The sequence below is a fragment of the Physeter macrocephalus genome, chromosome 11, assembly GCF_002837175.3.
Source record: "Physeter macrocephalus isolate SW-GA chromosome 11, ASM283717v5, whole genome shotgun sequence".
Lineage (NCBI taxonomy): Eukaryota > Metazoa > Chordata > Mammalia > Artiodactyla > Physeteridae > Physeter > Physeter macrocephalus.
In genome coordinates this window covers 134,238,114-134,254,571 of record NC_041224.1, presented here as the reverse complement: position 1 = coordinate 134,254,571, position 16,458 = coordinate 134,238,114, and the positions used below count along the sequence as shown (strand labels likewise).

The following is a 16,458-nucleotide window of genomic DNA, read 5'->3' as shown; positions in this document are numbered from 1 at the left end:
GGAGCACAGGCTCCGGACGCGCAGTCTCAGTGGCCATGGCTCACGGGCCCAGCCGCTCCGCGGCCTGTGGGATATTTCCGGGTCCGTGAACCCGCGTCCCCTGCATCGGCAGTCGGACTCTCAACCACTGCGCCACCAGGGAAGCCCGAAATACATTCTTGAGATAGAAAATGTATCCCCTTTCTTCCCACTCCATAGGTTACACCTTGACCTAATGTTTTTATATATAATTATGCTTACTTTTATTCCTTTTTAGGGCTTGCTGAAGACGGCATATAGACTGAATTAGCCAGGGTTGGTGAGGTTTACCGGGGTTTATTGATTATAGAACAGGCTCCTGTAGAGGGTGTGAAGCGCTGCCAAGCCCTTTGAGTTTTAAGCTGCTGCTGGTAGTACTCTGGCGAATAATTTTGTTATAATAATTATTTGGGTTTAGGGCTAAGCATAGTGGGGTGTCTAATCCCAGTTTGGGTCTTAGCTGTTGTGTAATTAGGAAATACTAAAGTCACTTTCGTAGTCTATTTTTATTTTAGCTATGGCTTTTTACAGCTTAATTAAAATTTAACTTTATGTTACTCTTTAACACGCTTTCCACTGAATTTCTATTAATTTGGGTTAATCGTTTGATCGTGGTGGCTGGCTCGAAATTTACCAACCCTAGTTAATATAACTTAGTTGAACTTTTGTTTATGGCTTAATTTTAATCACTGCTGTTTCCCGTGGATGTGTGGTTAAGCAAGCTGTTATGAGCTACTAGTATTAGTGTATTTGATGCCAGGTCCTTTTAATGATTTAGAGGGCATTCTCACTGGGGCTCAGATGCTTGCATGTGTAATTTTATTAAAAACTAATAGAAAGGCTGGGACCAAACCTCTGTTTATGGAGTTGATAAACTCATCTAGGCACTTTCAGTGTCTTGCTTTAGGTTTTAAGCTATATTAACAAGTGGTGTTTATACTGTGAAGTAACATGTATATAGTTGTTTTGTATGATTTATGCTAGATTTAGTATTAAAATTTTGATTAAAATGGCCCATAGATCTAGGGAGATGCCTGTCTATATAATGGTAAATATCTAAGTAATTCATTGGTACGATTAGGGTTTATTTTCTAGGTATTTCCTATTTTGAGCATTGTTTATGTTTGTTGGATAGATTAACTAAATTCTATGTATTTATATGTTTTTACCTTGTTTGGGGGGTTTGGCAGGGCATTAAAGGCATGTAGAATATGGGATTTAGTGGGGCGTAAGGAGGGCTTGTTAAACAGGTTATTTACCTGTTCAATGTGTATGTGTATGTATATGTATGTGTGTGTAATTTCCTAATGTCCTGTAGCCATTGACTGTATAACACCTTATGGTTGATGATGTTGGTAAATAATATTCAATTAAAGTCCAGCTACAGTTTATTTGACTGTGTTAAGACCTCAGATGGCCATAGCTGAGTCCCAGCATCCCTATAAAAATTTAAAAATACCAAATGCATAAAACCACAGTTATGTGTGAGCATGGGCTGATTAGTCATTAGTCCATCGAGATGTCTTATTTAAGAGGAAAGAGTGGGTGATTTTAGGTGAGATGGTCCTGAAGTAAGAACCAGACGTCTGATAAAGTTCATTAATAGAAACCCTTACAAGTTATGGGCCCAGAGCAAGAAGAGGGACACCTGCTAATAAGTGGGGTTGATAGTTTCACACAGCTTGCTGATTGAGCTCGCGATCTAGTGGATATGATATGTATGTTGACTAGAATTGGTTTGACTTAATGTACTGTGTACAATCAATAATATGTACTATGTAATGTACATGCTTATAAGCATGGGGTAAATAATGTATGATAATACATATCATGTATTATGGTATGATGTATATGTACTTATTAATGTAATACACATATGCATGAAGTGCATGGTAGTTTATGGTAAAAAGAGGTTATTTTAATACTGACATGGTGGAGCTTCTTCCTTGAGTCTTAGGGAGATGTGTTATTCTCCTTTTCTGGTTTACAAGACCAGGGTAATAGATATATTGGTACTACAAAGACTCTTCATTTTAGGAGATTATTTTCAATGATGCTAGTTACTGGCATTAGTACTAGAATTAAAAAGAAATATAGAATGGATGCTAGTTGTCCGATAATAATGAAAGGGTGCTCTATGGGTTTTCCTCCAATTCACGTTAGTGTTAATAGGTCTGCTACTAGTACTCAAAATAACGCATTGACTGAGAGGTCAAAATGTTATGCTTCGTTGTTTGGATGTGTGAAGCATTGGGATAAATGCTAGAATTAAGATTGAAAAGATTAAGGCCATTACTCCTCCTAATTTGTTAGGAATTGATCGTAGAATTGCATATGCAAATAGAAAATGATCACTCTGGCTTGATATGAGGTTGTGTGTTGAGAAGGTTTGCTGGGGTGTAGTTGTCTGGGTTCCTAGTAAGTCGGGTGAAAATAGCACTAATAGTATTAGAATTAGCAGTAAGGCATCTAGGATATCTTTGATTGTACAGTAGGGGTGAAATGGGATTTTGTCTATATCAGTTGAGATTCCAGTGGGGTTATTAGATCCTGTTTTGTGAAGGAATAGTAATTGGACAGCTGCTAGTGCTGCAATGATAAATGGGAGAATAAAATGGAAGGCGAAGAATCGTGTAAGAGTTGCTTTATCTACTGAAAATCCACCTCAGATTCATTCGACAGGGCTTGTGCCAATATATGGAATTGCTGAAAGGAGATTAGTAATAACTGTTGCCCCTCAGAATATTTGTCCTCAGGGTAAGACGTAGCCTATGAATGCTGTAGCTATGACTGTAAATAATGATTCCAATGTTTCATGTTTCTAAAAAGGTATAGGATCCATAATATAAGCCTTGTCCTACATGAATAAGCAAATAAAAAATATGGAGGCTTCATGTGCATGTAGATATCGGATAATTCATCCATAGTTTACATCTCGGCAGATATGCGTTACTTACGAAAAAGTAGTTATTGTGTCTGATGTATAATGTATTGCTAGGAATAAACCTGTCAAGATTTGTAGAACTAAACAAATGCCCAGTAGGGAACCAAAATTTCAACATGATGAAATGTTTGATGGAGCTGGGAGGTCAATAATTGCGTTGTTAATAATTTTTATTAATGGGTGTGATTTTTGGATGTTGGTCATTAGTGTTCTTATAGTTGAATTAAAATGATGATTTTTCATTTCATTGGCCATGGTTAGATTCCATGTAAGAATAATGATAACATACATTGTATTTATTTTAAGTACTATTTTCTTTTTGGTTTTTTTTTTTTTTTTTTTTAGCTTTTAAAATTTTTATTTATTTATTTTATTTTTGGCTGTGTTGGGTCTTCGTTTCTGTGCGAGGGCTTTCTCTAGTTGCGGCGAGCGGGAGCCACTCTTCATCACGGTGCACGGGGCTCTCACTGTCGCGGCCTCTCCTGTTGCGGAGCGCAAGCTCCAGATGCGCAGGCTCAGTAGTTGTGGCTCACGGCCTTAGCCGCTCCGAGGCATGTGGGATCTTCCCAGACCAAGCCGAACCTGTGTCCCTGCATTGGCAGGTAGACTCTCAACCACTGCGCCACCAGGGAAGCCCTAAGTACTATTTTTGTAATTAGTTTTGTGGGCTTTTCTTCAAAACCTTCACCTATTTATGGTGGACTTGAATTGATTGTAGGTGGTGGTGTTGGTTGTGGGATTGTGTTGAATTTTGGTGGTTCACTTGGGGGTTTAATAGTATTTTTTATTTATTTAGGGGGGATATTAGTAGTATTTGGTTATACGACAGCTATGGCTCCTGAGAAGTATCCTGAAGTTTGAGTCTCTAATAAGACTGTTCTTAGGTATATTTCTTTCAGGGTTGATGATAGAATTTTCAATAATATTCTTTGTTTTAAAGGATGAGGAAGTGGAGATTGTATTTAAGTTTAATGGACTAGGGGACTGGGTAATTTATGATAAGGTGATTGTGGGTTTTTTGTGAAGAGCCTATAGGAATTGCAGTGTTGTATAGCTATGGTTCTTAATTGGTAATTGTTACTGGTTGATCATGACTTATTGGTGTTGTGGTTATTATAGAGGTTATTCATGGTAATTAATAGAATTATACTTAGGGCAAGGGTAATGAGGAATGAAAGAAAATATAGTTTGATTAGGCCTTTTTGGTCTGACACTAGTATAGAAAATTTTATTTGAATAAGGGAAGTAGTTTTTGGTAAGATACTTTCTAGTCAGATTAAATCTAGGAGACATGCTGATTTTTGACTTGTTGATAAATTTAAGTATGGTGGGAAGAGGTGTATAATGGGAAATACCTAAGAGGTTGGAAAATTTGAAGAAATTTGAGGGATATTTAAATTTTAAGTTTTGTGTAGTGAGGTTGATTTCAAATGCCAGAATAAAACCTAGGATGGTCACAGCAAAGGCAGTTAGTTTCAAGTAATCAGGTATTGTTATTTGTGGGATTGTCATTGGGGGAATTTTGCTGGAGGTAATGAATCCAGCAAAGATACTTACAGCTAATAAACATTTAACAGAATTGATTAGCAGTGGGTTGTTTTCATTAATTAAAGTAGAAAAGCGAGGTTGTCCTAATGGTGCGAAGAAAATAATGTGAGTGCCATAGACAGCTGTAAGAGATGTGGTGACGAGAGTTATTTGCTGGGCTCAGGAGTTGGTGTACAGCGTGTTAGCAGTGTCAATAATTAGTTCTTTAGAGTAGAAACCTGTGAGGAACGGTATTCCTGTCAGTGAGAGACTTCCAATAATGAGGGCCGCTGTGGTAAAAGGTATTGCTTTAAATAAACCTCCTATCTTTCGAATGTCTTGTTCATCATGTAGGCTATGAATAATGGAGCCAGAGCATATAAACAGGATGGCCTTGAAAAAGGCATGTATGCAAACATGGAGAAATGCTAGATAAGGTTGGTTAATACCGATCGTTACTATTATAAGGCCTAATTGGCTTGAAGTAGAGAAGGCAACAATTTTTTTGATGTCATTTTGGGTGAGAGCACATATTGCTGTAAATAATGTAGTTATGTTTATCCAGACATAATGTTATTGTTTGGGTAAATTTATTATTCTCTGTTAAAGGGTAAAAGCAGATAAGTAGGAAAATACCTGCTGTAACTCTTGTGCTTGAGTGAATAGAGCTGAAATGGGAGGAGGGCCTTCTATTGCTGAGGGAATGGCTGGAGGCCAAACTGGGTGGATTTTCCAGCTGCAGCCAACACAAGTCCTATTAGAGGTAGGTTTGAGTGATTTTGGTTAAGTATAAAGATTTGTTGTATGTCTCATGAGTGTAAATTAAATAGAAATCATGCTGTTGATATAAGTCCAATGTCTCCAATGCGATTATATAAAATTGCTTGGAGAGCGGCTGTATTTGCATCTGCTTGTCCATATCATCACCTGATAAATAAAAAAGATATAATTCCGACTCCTCATCCAATGAAAAGTTGTAAAAGATTGTTAACAGTGATAAGAATTAGTATTGTGATAAGAAAAAGGAGTAAGTATTTAAAGAATTGATTAATGTTAGGATCTGAGTGCATGTATCACATTGAAAATTCTATAATAGATCATGTGACAAATAATGCTACTGGCACAAATATTGAGAAATAGTCTGTTTTGAAGCTAAGTGATAATTTAAGGGTTTGGATAGTAATTCAATGTCAGTTTAAGATAATTATCTCTTGACCTGTATGAATGAATATTATTGTTGGAATTAAGCTGGTGATAAAAGCATATGATAGTGGTTTTTTTACAAAGGATGGATATGTGTTACTTTTGTAGATGTTGGTGCTTGTTATTATAATTGGTATCGTTAGTATAAATAGTGTAACTAGTGTAAAAGAGGGAAGTAAGTTTATTACTTTTATTTGGAGTTGCACCGATTTTTTGGTTCCTAAGACCAATGAATAGCTATCCTTTAAAAGTTTGAAAAAGTCATACTGTTAGATATGGAAGCCTGAATTAGCAATTCTTGCATACTTTTTCAGTAAATAAAAATATTTAGTCTTCTGTTACTAGATTCACAATCTAGTGGTTTTTTGAAACTATATTTACCGTACAAAGGTCCTAAAATGATTTGGGGGTTTAATGATAGGAGTAAGAGATGTAAAATGTGAAGGGGTTATGAGGGCATTTTCTCATGTGAATGATGGTGGGTATATTTGCCTCGTGTTACGATTAATATGTATAGTGAGTATAAGGTGGTAATTACTATGTTAATTCCTATGAGGATAATGGTGATATTTGATCATGAAAAGGATGTTACTACTACAGAGAGTCCTCCAATTAGATTGATAGTTAGCGGGTAGAGCTAGGTTTGTTAGGCTTGCTAGTAGCCATCATGTTGGTATTAATGGGAGGAATGTTTGTAGACCTCGGGCTACAATTATTGTTCTGCTGTAAATTCGTTTGTAATTTGAATTTGCTAGGCAGAATAATATGGATGATGTGAGGCAGTGGGCAATTATTAGAGCAGTGGCCCTGATATAACTTCAAGGTGTTTGGATGAGAATGACTACAATAACAAGTGCTATGTGACTGACGGAAGAATACGTGATAGGTGATTTTAGATCTGTCTGGCATAAACAAATTGAACTAGTTATGATTATTCCTCATAAGGAGAGTATGAGAAAAGGGTATGTTATGAAGTATATTAGTGGGTTTAGTATTGTAATTCGCAATATACCATAGCCTCTGAATTTTAGTAGTATGGCTGCCAGGACTATGGGTCCTGCAATGGGGGCTTCTACATGTGCTTCAGGTAGTCAAAGGTGAAGGCCGTTGAGGAGTATTTTTACTATAAAGACTATCATACATGCTAGTCATATGAAAATGTTGGATCAGGAGTTGGCTATTGCTTATGTTCTATATTGAAGTATTAGAAAATTTAGTGAGCCTGTGACATTTTGAATATGTATTAGTGCTACTAAGAGTGGAAGTGATCCTACTAGTGTATAAAATAAGAAAGTCCAGGGGCTTCCCTGGTGGCGCAGTGGTTGAGAGTCCGCCTGCCGATGCAGGGGACACGGGTTCGTGCCCCGGTCCGGGAAGATCCCACATGCCGCGGAGCGGCTGGGCCCGTGAGCCATGGCCGCTGAACCTGCGCGTCCGGAGCCTGTGCTCTGCAACGGGAGAGGCCACAGCAGTGAGAGGCCCACATACTGCAAAAAAAAAAAAAAACAAAAAAAAAGAAATAAAGTCCTGTATTAAGACATTCTGTTTGATTACCCCATCGGGTAATGATAATAAGTGTTGGAACTAGTATTGCTTCAAATAAAATATAAAATAAGATTAATTCTGTGGCAGTGAATTTTATAATTAGGAATATGTGTAATGTAATTAGCATGGTAATATATAATTTTTTTCAAGTTAATGATTCTTTGAGTAGGTGAAATTGGCTGGCTATTAATTATGGTAAGAGTCATGTTGTTAAAATTAATAATGGTGCTAAGGAGCTGGAGAAAAAGAATTAGTGAAAAGTTGAGGCTATTGTCATTAAATTGATTAAGAAGAAAAAGGCTATGAGACTAATAAGCTATGGACTTAATTGGTATTAATTCAGATTATGTTCTTTGATAATTATGTTAGTGGTATTAGTATAATTGTAGGCATAATAACTTTTAACATTGGAGGAGATTAAGATTTCGTACATAATCAGTGCCATATGTGTTTGATACTATTACTAGTAGGGATAGTCCGAGTGCAGCTTCTCAAGCTGAGAATACGAGCAGAACAATTGGTATTATGCTGGCTAGGGCAAAATGTGTATTTAGGATTATTAGCATTGCTATAATGAATAGTGATAATATTATGCCTTCAAGGCATGATAGTGAAGATATTAGGTGAGATCAATATATTAATAATTCTGTAAGAGATACTATAAATGTTTTAATTATATACACTAAAAGCACTTGGTAATTATGAACTTAATCATAATCTAATGAGTTGAAATCATTTAGTTTAATTACCATATTCAGTTCATTCTAGTCCTTTTTGGGTTCATTCATTAGGCTAGGCTTCTTGCTAGTAATAAAATTAGGAATAAAGCTATAATGAGTATTGTTTTTAGATTATTTGTCTGAGATGCTCAGGGTAGGGGGGTAAAAGAACAATTTCTAAATCAAAAAGGAGGAATATAATGGCTACCAGGAAAAATTTTATGGAAAAAGGTAGACGTGCTGATCCTATAAGGTCAAATCCGCACTCATAAGGACTTGTTTCTTCTGTGTAAATATTTAATTGGGGAAGTCAGAATGTGATAAATACAAGTAGTGAGGCTAGTGCTATGTTTGTAATTAATGTCAATATTAGAGTTATTCTTTTTTGGATTCTACTGAAGCCAATTGATTGTAAGTCAATTGTACTATTTAATACTAAAATAATAAGAGCCTCATCAATAAATGGATACGTAAAGGAATAGTCATACTCCATCTACAGATTGTCAATATCAGGCAGTGGCTTTGAAGCCGAAATGGTGGTTAGATGTGAAGTGATATTTTAATTGATGTAAGAAGCAGACGATAAGGAAGAGCCAATAGTTACATGCTGTCAGTGGAATCCTGTAGCTATGAAGAAAGTTGACCTGTATACCCAATCTGAAATTGTAAAGGATGTTTTGTAATATTCTGAGGCCTGTAGAAATGTAAAATAAACGCCTAGGTCGACTGTGATAAAAAAGACCTTGGAGTATGTGTTTTCAATTTCCTTCTATGAGGCTGTGGTGAGGTCAGATAGTGGATACCCCAGAGGCTAATAATACGGAGGTATTAAGAAGTAGTACTTCTAATGGATTTAGAGCACGGATGCCTGTTGGTGGTCAGCATCCCCCTAGTTCAGGTGTAGGGGCAAGGCTTGAGTGGTAGAAGGCTCAAAAAGAAATTGATAAAAAAGAGGACTTCTGGGGGCTTCCCTGGTGGCGCAGTGGTTGCACGTCCGCCTGCCGATGCAGGGGAACCGGGTTCGCGCCCCGGTCTGGGAGGATCCCACGTGCCGCGGAGCGGCTGGGCCCGTGAGCCATGGCCGCTGGGCCTGCGCGTCCGGAGCCTGTGCTCCGCAACGGGAGAGGCCACAGCAGAGGGAGGCCCGCATACCACAAAATAAATAAATAAATAAATAAATAATTAAAAAAAAAAAAGGACTTCTGAAATAATAAATAGGATTATTCCATATCAAAGTCCTTTTTGAACACTTGGTGTATTGATGGCCTTGAAAAGTGCTTTCTCAGATGATGTCTTGTCATCACTGATATATTGATAAGGTATTAGTTAGTAGGCCTAGTGCTAATAATAATGTTGAATTGACATGAAATCATATAATTAGGTCTGCTGTTATTAGAAGGGCTGAGAGAGCTCCTGTAAGGGGTCAGGGACTGGGATTTACTGTGTGATATGCGTGAGTTTGGTGGGACATTATGTATTGTCCTGTAGGTAAAGATTTGCTAGTAAGGTAAATGCATAAACTAGAAGTATTGCAATGGTGAATTTGAGGATAGTAAGTAAGACAAGGATAGGAAATGGAATGAGAGCTGTGGTGGTGATAATACTCAGCAATGCTAGAGTCACTCTTCCAATTAAATGAATCAATAGGGGTCCTGCTGTGATGTTAGCTGTTAATAGTATGGCTAAAGCTGTTGGTTGAATGAATACGCTAATAGTTTTGATGACTGCTAGCATAGGAATAAGAGGAGCCAGTGTTCCTTGTGGTAGAAAGTGAGCTAAGCATGCTTTTGTTTTGTGATAAAAGCCTGTAATTACAGTTCCTGCCCATAGAGAAACTGCTGTTCCTAATATTATTATTATATTCCTAATATTATAAATCGCTATTAATATTATTGAGAGTTGTGTAGTAGGTATAAATGCATGTGGTAATTGTCCTAATAGATTTGTTGATCGAATAAATAAGTGATGTTAAGTATTAGTGCTCAGGTCTGTCCTTTGTGATTGTGAATAGCTATTATTTGTTTCAATGTGAGTTGAACTAATCATTGTTGAATAGAAATTATACAATGGTTAATTAGTTGATTAGGTGTTGGGAATAAAATACCTGGGAATATAATGATTAAGATAACAATAGGAAGTCCTGTTATTGTTGGGGCAATGAAAGAGGCAAATAGATTTTCGTTCATTTTGTTTCTCAAGGGATAGATTGTTTTTGTACTGTGGTAGACATCAACTCTGGATTTGGTTTTTGTTTTTTTGCGGTACGCGGGCCTCTCACCGCTGTGGCCTCTCCCGTTGCGGAGCACAGGCTCCGGACGCGCAGGCCCAGCGGCCATGGCTCACAGGCCCAGCAGCTCCGCGGCATGTGGGATCTTCCCGGACCGGGGCACGAACCCGTGTCCCCTGCATCGGCAGGCGGACTGTCAACCACTGCGCCACCAGGGAAGCCCTCTGGATTTGAATAATAAGTATATTTTGAAATTTTTAGTTGGAATATAATAAATAGGACTAGAATTATTAATAGAATAGTAATAAATCATATTGATGTGTCGAATTGTGGCATATCATGAAAGGGAGTTTTAACTCCCAGTCTTTAACTTAAAAAGGTGAATGCTATTTAGCTTCTTAAGGAACTTATAATATTGATGAGGATCATTTTTCAAAGTGTTTTAATGGTACTAGTTCAAGGACAGTGGGTATAAAGCTATGATTTGATCCACAAATTTCTGAGCATTGTCTGTAATATAGACCTGGTCGTGGTGATATGAGAGTTGTTTGGTTTTAGGCATCCTGAAATTGCCTCTGTTTTTACGCCTAATAAAGGCACAGCTCATGAGTGTAAAATGTCTTCTGAGGAGGTTAGTATTCAGAATGTTATTTCTGTAGGTAAAACTACTCCGTTGTCTACTTCTACTAGTTGTAATTCTCCTGTTTTTAGGTCTGATGTTGGAATTATATAGGAGTCAAAATTTAATTCTTCATAGTCTGTATATCATAGCTTCAGTATCATTGGTGTCCTATAGTCTTTACGGTAAGGGAAGGGTTATTTAGTCCAGCATGTAAAGCATTTGTAATGATGGCAGGGCAATTAGAATTAGGATAATGGCTGGTAAGATTGTCCAGACAGTTTCTACTTCTTGTGCATCTGTTGTACTTGTATGTGTTAGTTTAGTTGCTAATATGAGTAAAATAATATAGAGGACAAAGGAGCTGATTAAAAATGATTATTAACATATGATCATGAAAGTGTAGTAGTTCTTCTATAATGGGTGATGCTGCATCTTGAAAACCTAGGTGGAGAGGATATGCCATGGAGACATAAACATAAAACATAAAAAGGAATGAAGCACTGTTACATGGTACACTATGGATGAGCTTTGAAAGCATTATGCTAAGTGAAGGTAATGAGTCATGAAGGATAACATATTACATGATTCTATTTACGTGAAATATCCAGATAGGCAAATCTACGGAGGCAGAAAGTAGATTAGTGGTTGCCTAGGTTGGAGGCATATTAGTGGGATAGGGAGTTGATTGCTAAAAGGTACAGGGTTTCTTTTGGGGGGGGAATTAAAATTAAAATGTTCTAAAATTAATTGTGGTTGATGGTTACACAACTCTGTGAATATATTAAAAACTAATTGCACACTTGATGTTTTTTCATTTTTTTCATTTCCATTTGCATGGAATGTGTACTTTAGATGGGTGAATTACATGGTATGTGAACTATATCTCAATTTGAAAAAACAGTTGTGGGGAAAAAACCAAAACTCTAAAGCGGTGGTTCTTATACTTCAATCATCATTAGCCTCACCTGTGTAGCTTGATTAACAATCTGGATACAAATGTTCTAGATCTATCAAGGAACTACAGGACATGAGGAACTTTAAGTGCATATTATTAAGTGAAAGAAGCCAGTCTGAAAAGGCTTTGTACTGTGTGATTCTAGACTTTCTAGAAAAGGTAAAACTGTAGAGACAGTAAGTAGATCAGTGGTTGCCAGGGGCTCAGGGAGAGGGAGAGAGGGGAATAGGTGGAGTACAGGGTATTTTCAGGGCAGTGAAACTATTCTGTACGATACTATAATGGTGGATACACATCATTATACATTTGTCAAAACCTATAGAACTGGACCACACAAAGAGTGTATGCCAATGTAAACTATGGATTTTAGTTAATAACAATATATCAATATTGGTTTATCAGTTATAACAAACGTACCACACTAATACATGATATTAATAACAGAGGAAACTGTGCAAATTGGTAGGAGGTAGCTATGGAAACTGTACTTTCTGCTCAATTTTTTGGTAAACCTAAACCTGTTTTAAAAAAATAAAGTATGTTGGGCTTCCCTGGTGGCCCAGTGGTTGAGAGTCCGCCTGCCGATGCAGGTGGCGCGGGTTCATGCCCCGGTCCGGGAAGATCCCACATGCTGCGGAGCGGCCGGGCCCGTGAGCCATGGCCGCTGAGCCTGTGCGTCCGGAGCCTGTGCTCTGCAACGGGAGAGGCCACAACAGTGAGAGGCCCGCGTACCGCAAAAAAAAAGTAATAATAATAAAGTATGTTAATTTTTTAAAAATGTTCTGGGCAAGCCAGAGGATGAGCCTGGGAAGTCAGGGAACTCTACAGATGTGAAATGACCTTGTCAGATCAAGGGAGCATTTTAATTCTGAAAATCAGTAGGCAGTCTTCCCCTAGAAGAGGCACATGAGGAGAAAGAATGTTTCCCTTGTTCAGTTCCATATTGATACTGCTGAGCCCAGAATCCATACCTCAGAGAGGTGAGTCTGTAACTGGAGAGTCTGTGCTTCACCACTGGAGCTGAGGGCCCCTTAAGCCTCCTTGGGCTCGATGTGCAGCGGTCACTTCAGCAGGATGATAACAGGAGATTAAAGTAAGAGGACAGGGCTCCTCCCTAGGATGTAGAGGTGATTTGAAATGGGAATCCTGAGCTTGTTGGTGTGGTTGGTTGGTTTGGTTTTAAGAAACTGGGTTGGGGGGCGCAGCCATTGAGTGAAGAAGGGATTATACGGTAGTGAATTAATAGTATAAAAATGTCAGCTGACTTTACAGGAACACGTACCTCAGAAGGGAGGAAAAGATCTCAAGGAGAGATTTCAACAGAAACACCAGGGGAAAATGACCTTCACCTTTGAATGTCCAGTTCAGCCCTTCGCTGGGTGTAGGCGTCTGATCTGTAAGAAGAGTAGTTTATCAGGAGAGCCTCCCAGCCCTCAAGGTCTCATTCAGACTCTGGAATCATGTAAGGAAAAGACAGATCTCTGGGTGTATCTTTCCTAGAGACATACCCAAAGGGAGAAGTAGCAAAGGGTCAGAAAGCCAGCAAACTGGCAGGTACCAAGTTGCTCATTTGCCTTTAGAATTGCATGATTTTTCCCTTCTACCCAGGTCAAATAATAATAAGTAGTAGTAGTAGTGCTAGTAGTAGCAAAGGACAGTCTTCCTGACGCCAAGCGCCGTTCTAAGTACCTTGCGTGAATTAACTCATTTAAGCCCCACCACAGCCCTACCCAGTAAGGGAATTATTACTCATTTTACAGAGACTGCGGTGTAGACATGAAGTAATCTGCCTGGTCACAGCTAGAAGTGTTGAGCTGGGACTCAAACCCAACGCCAGCTCCAGAGCCCACTGTTTCCCCCTCACGGCACTGCGGCTCCAACGTCGACTCCACAGACCCCGGGACTGCCTCGTAATATAGACCAAACTTTAAAAGAAGGAATGTGGGGATTTACCCTTTGGGTTTCAACCCTGCTCATCCACCCCTACAGAAAACAGCAATACTGTTCATTCTACCCGAATAGGAGAAAAATGGGGAAGAAAGAAGAAAATTTATTAAAAGGAAAACAAAACACAACCTTTTTTTTCTTTCCCCTTGCAGTGCATGGCAGTATCGTCTCAAGAGCCTTTGCCTTTTTCTGGAGGGAGCAGTTATCTGGCTGGCATGCGCGCGAGACAACGCAGCTGCCCCGCCTGACGCGGGAGCTCCGGGTTCAGTGTCCCGGGTTCTGGAAGCGGTCTCCAGAAGCTCCACAGCCCCCCAGTCAGGCCCCTGCCCTCCCCGAGGGTTTGAGCTTCCCGTGCGGCTCAGCTGGTATTGGTGGCTTCACAGGGCAGGATTCAGGAACGCTTCCTGCCTTGGCTCTCCCACTCAGCTCTCCAGTTGAGGAGCCTTTGGGCGGAGGGCCATGCGTTGAAGCTGAACGGACTGTTCCTTTAAGGAAAACCACTCTTCCCCTCTTGATTAAATGAGTAAATTAGTTCCAGATCCTCTGTCAGAGAGTCAAGCTGTTCAAGAGGGTAAGGGTGAAATAGAAAATGTCTTAAGAAGGCTACAGCTCTTCTTTACTTACTATAATAGGAGAAAAGCTAACTAGCCATAGAGAATGGATAACCAAACATTTTTAGAAATGGGTTTTTAATGTAGTGTTTTTGGAAACCAAATTCTGAGCACAGGGCCTCAGGCTCAGAAAGGGTTGACACTTGGTTTAAAGCTGTGCTGTCACCATCTTGAAACGTAATAATTTTTGAACAAAGAGTCCCACGTTTTCATTTTGCACTGGGCTTAGCAAATGATGTGGCCGTGCTGTCAGTGAAGTCTGTTTTAAGTCAGCATGATGTAATTACGCACAGTTTCTCCTCAGTTTCAGGTACGCTAGTGTGTCCTGTCCAAGTTTGCCAATCAACTTTTGTGCTGCATGTTTTTTCTTTTAATGCCTCACCGGGTGGTAAACTCCTGACATTACGTATACTCACTAATCTCTGCTGGAGTGTGCCACGGTGAAGTTTTGATACTGGAAAGTACTGAACATGAGGGCTAAGCCACTAGTGTATGTAAAGGAAAACATTTCAAAGCTCACTTCTTCCTTTGACTGGGTACGTCAGGAATTGGTACAAAACCTTCTCCTAAAATGGAGAGAGAATAATGGGGGGGCAATCAGGTTCTTGTCTCACGTGGGGCCTTCAGTGAGGATGCAACCCTGTCGTTCTCAACTGCAACACACAGGGGACTGACTCAGGACCTTGGGCAATACCATCAAGTCAACCCCGCAACTACAACCCAAGTGCTGTGCTCCTGGGCCCCTCTGGCAACAGAACCAGAGGGGAGGGATGAGGGACATCCAAGGATGTCTGTGTGATTTGGGGAGTGAGGCCTCTGCTGGCGTACTTCAGTTCCTCAGGTTTAAAAATGCTAGAGCCACTGTTGGTCCTGTTTTCTTGCAAAGATTCCGTTACTCCAGCCAATGTCACTGAGGTGAACTGAGGGTAAACCCATGGCCCTCCTTATTTTCAGGCCATAATGTGGGAATCAATGATAGAATATTCCACCACGGGACCACATGTGGTGTTTCTTATAAAGCGATGATGGGAGTTTACCAGAAAGTGAAGGCGTCCCATAAGGGACTCAGCCAAGGCATCTCCATTCACAGCAGACTCATAGAGGAAACTGGAAGAGTCATAACGTGGGCGGTGGGCTAGCACTGGGGAAGTCGCCAGGCATCCTAAGTACTGGGGGGAAGTCCATCTGTGAGGCCGGTGACAGCAGCAAGCACTTGGTTCTACACTGGGAATTGTGGGTGAGGCCCACCCACATGAGGTCAGGGGGTGGGGAGATGTGTGTGAGCTAGAGTGAAAGCAAAGGGAGTCCAGGAGGAGGTGGTACTGCCAAAGTCTAGGGATGCCAAGCTGCTGGTTTCTAGGGCAGTGAGACAGCTGTGGAGGGCAAGGTAGGCTTGTGTGCCAAGCTGGCTGTCGAGACGGAAACCCGGGCACAGAAGTCTAGTTATCATGACTTAGATGGAGCCCCATTAGGAGCAGGGATGGCTTGAGGTAGAGCCCGGGAGGTTTGGGTGGGGCTCATGCAATCTTTTGAATCTAAGGTCAGAATTAATTCTCAGGACTGAGACGAAGCTAAAACTTCAAGCAAGAATGAACTCTGCCCGGCTGATGAGGAAGAAGGAACGCAGTCACTGGGGGCTGTGTGGGCTGGCCTCTGGCGGAGTTTCCTTTCACATACATTGAGTTGGGTTTTATTTTCTTCAGCAGTTCTAGCAGATATAAGCATTATTTTTATTCTAATTTTATACCTGAGGAATCGGAGAAGTAAATGGAAGTGCCCAAAGTTAATGGATTCATCCAGTCTGGGCAACTGGGGCTGTCTCCAGTGCCACCATCTCTGTGCTCTTGGCTTTGATTAGATGACTTCATGAAGTTCCTTTGGTGGTAGTTGTAGCAAAATGATGGAAAGCATGGGTGGGCTCTGCAGCCAGACTGCCCAGCTTTTTGATGCATCCACCTGTTCTGGCTGTGTGACCTTGGGCAGGTTACTTGACCTCTCTGTGCTGCGGTAAAATGAAGATGATGACGATACCTTCCTCACGTTGTAGACATGAGTATTTAATGGAATGGTATATGTATGGGTTTAGAACAGTGCTAGGCACATAAGTGCTTAATACACATTACTGTTACACTCGATCTAG

At 39.9% G+C, this 16,458-nt stretch overlaps 1 protein-coding gene across 1 annotated transcript in view; it reads left to right on the top strand.

Moving 5' to 3' along the window:
* The window catches only part of NID2 (nidogen 2), a 79,590-nt gene that overhangs the window by 41,130 nt on the left and 22,002 nt on the right, over nucleotides 1-16,458 (top strand). The window lies entirely within an intron of this gene.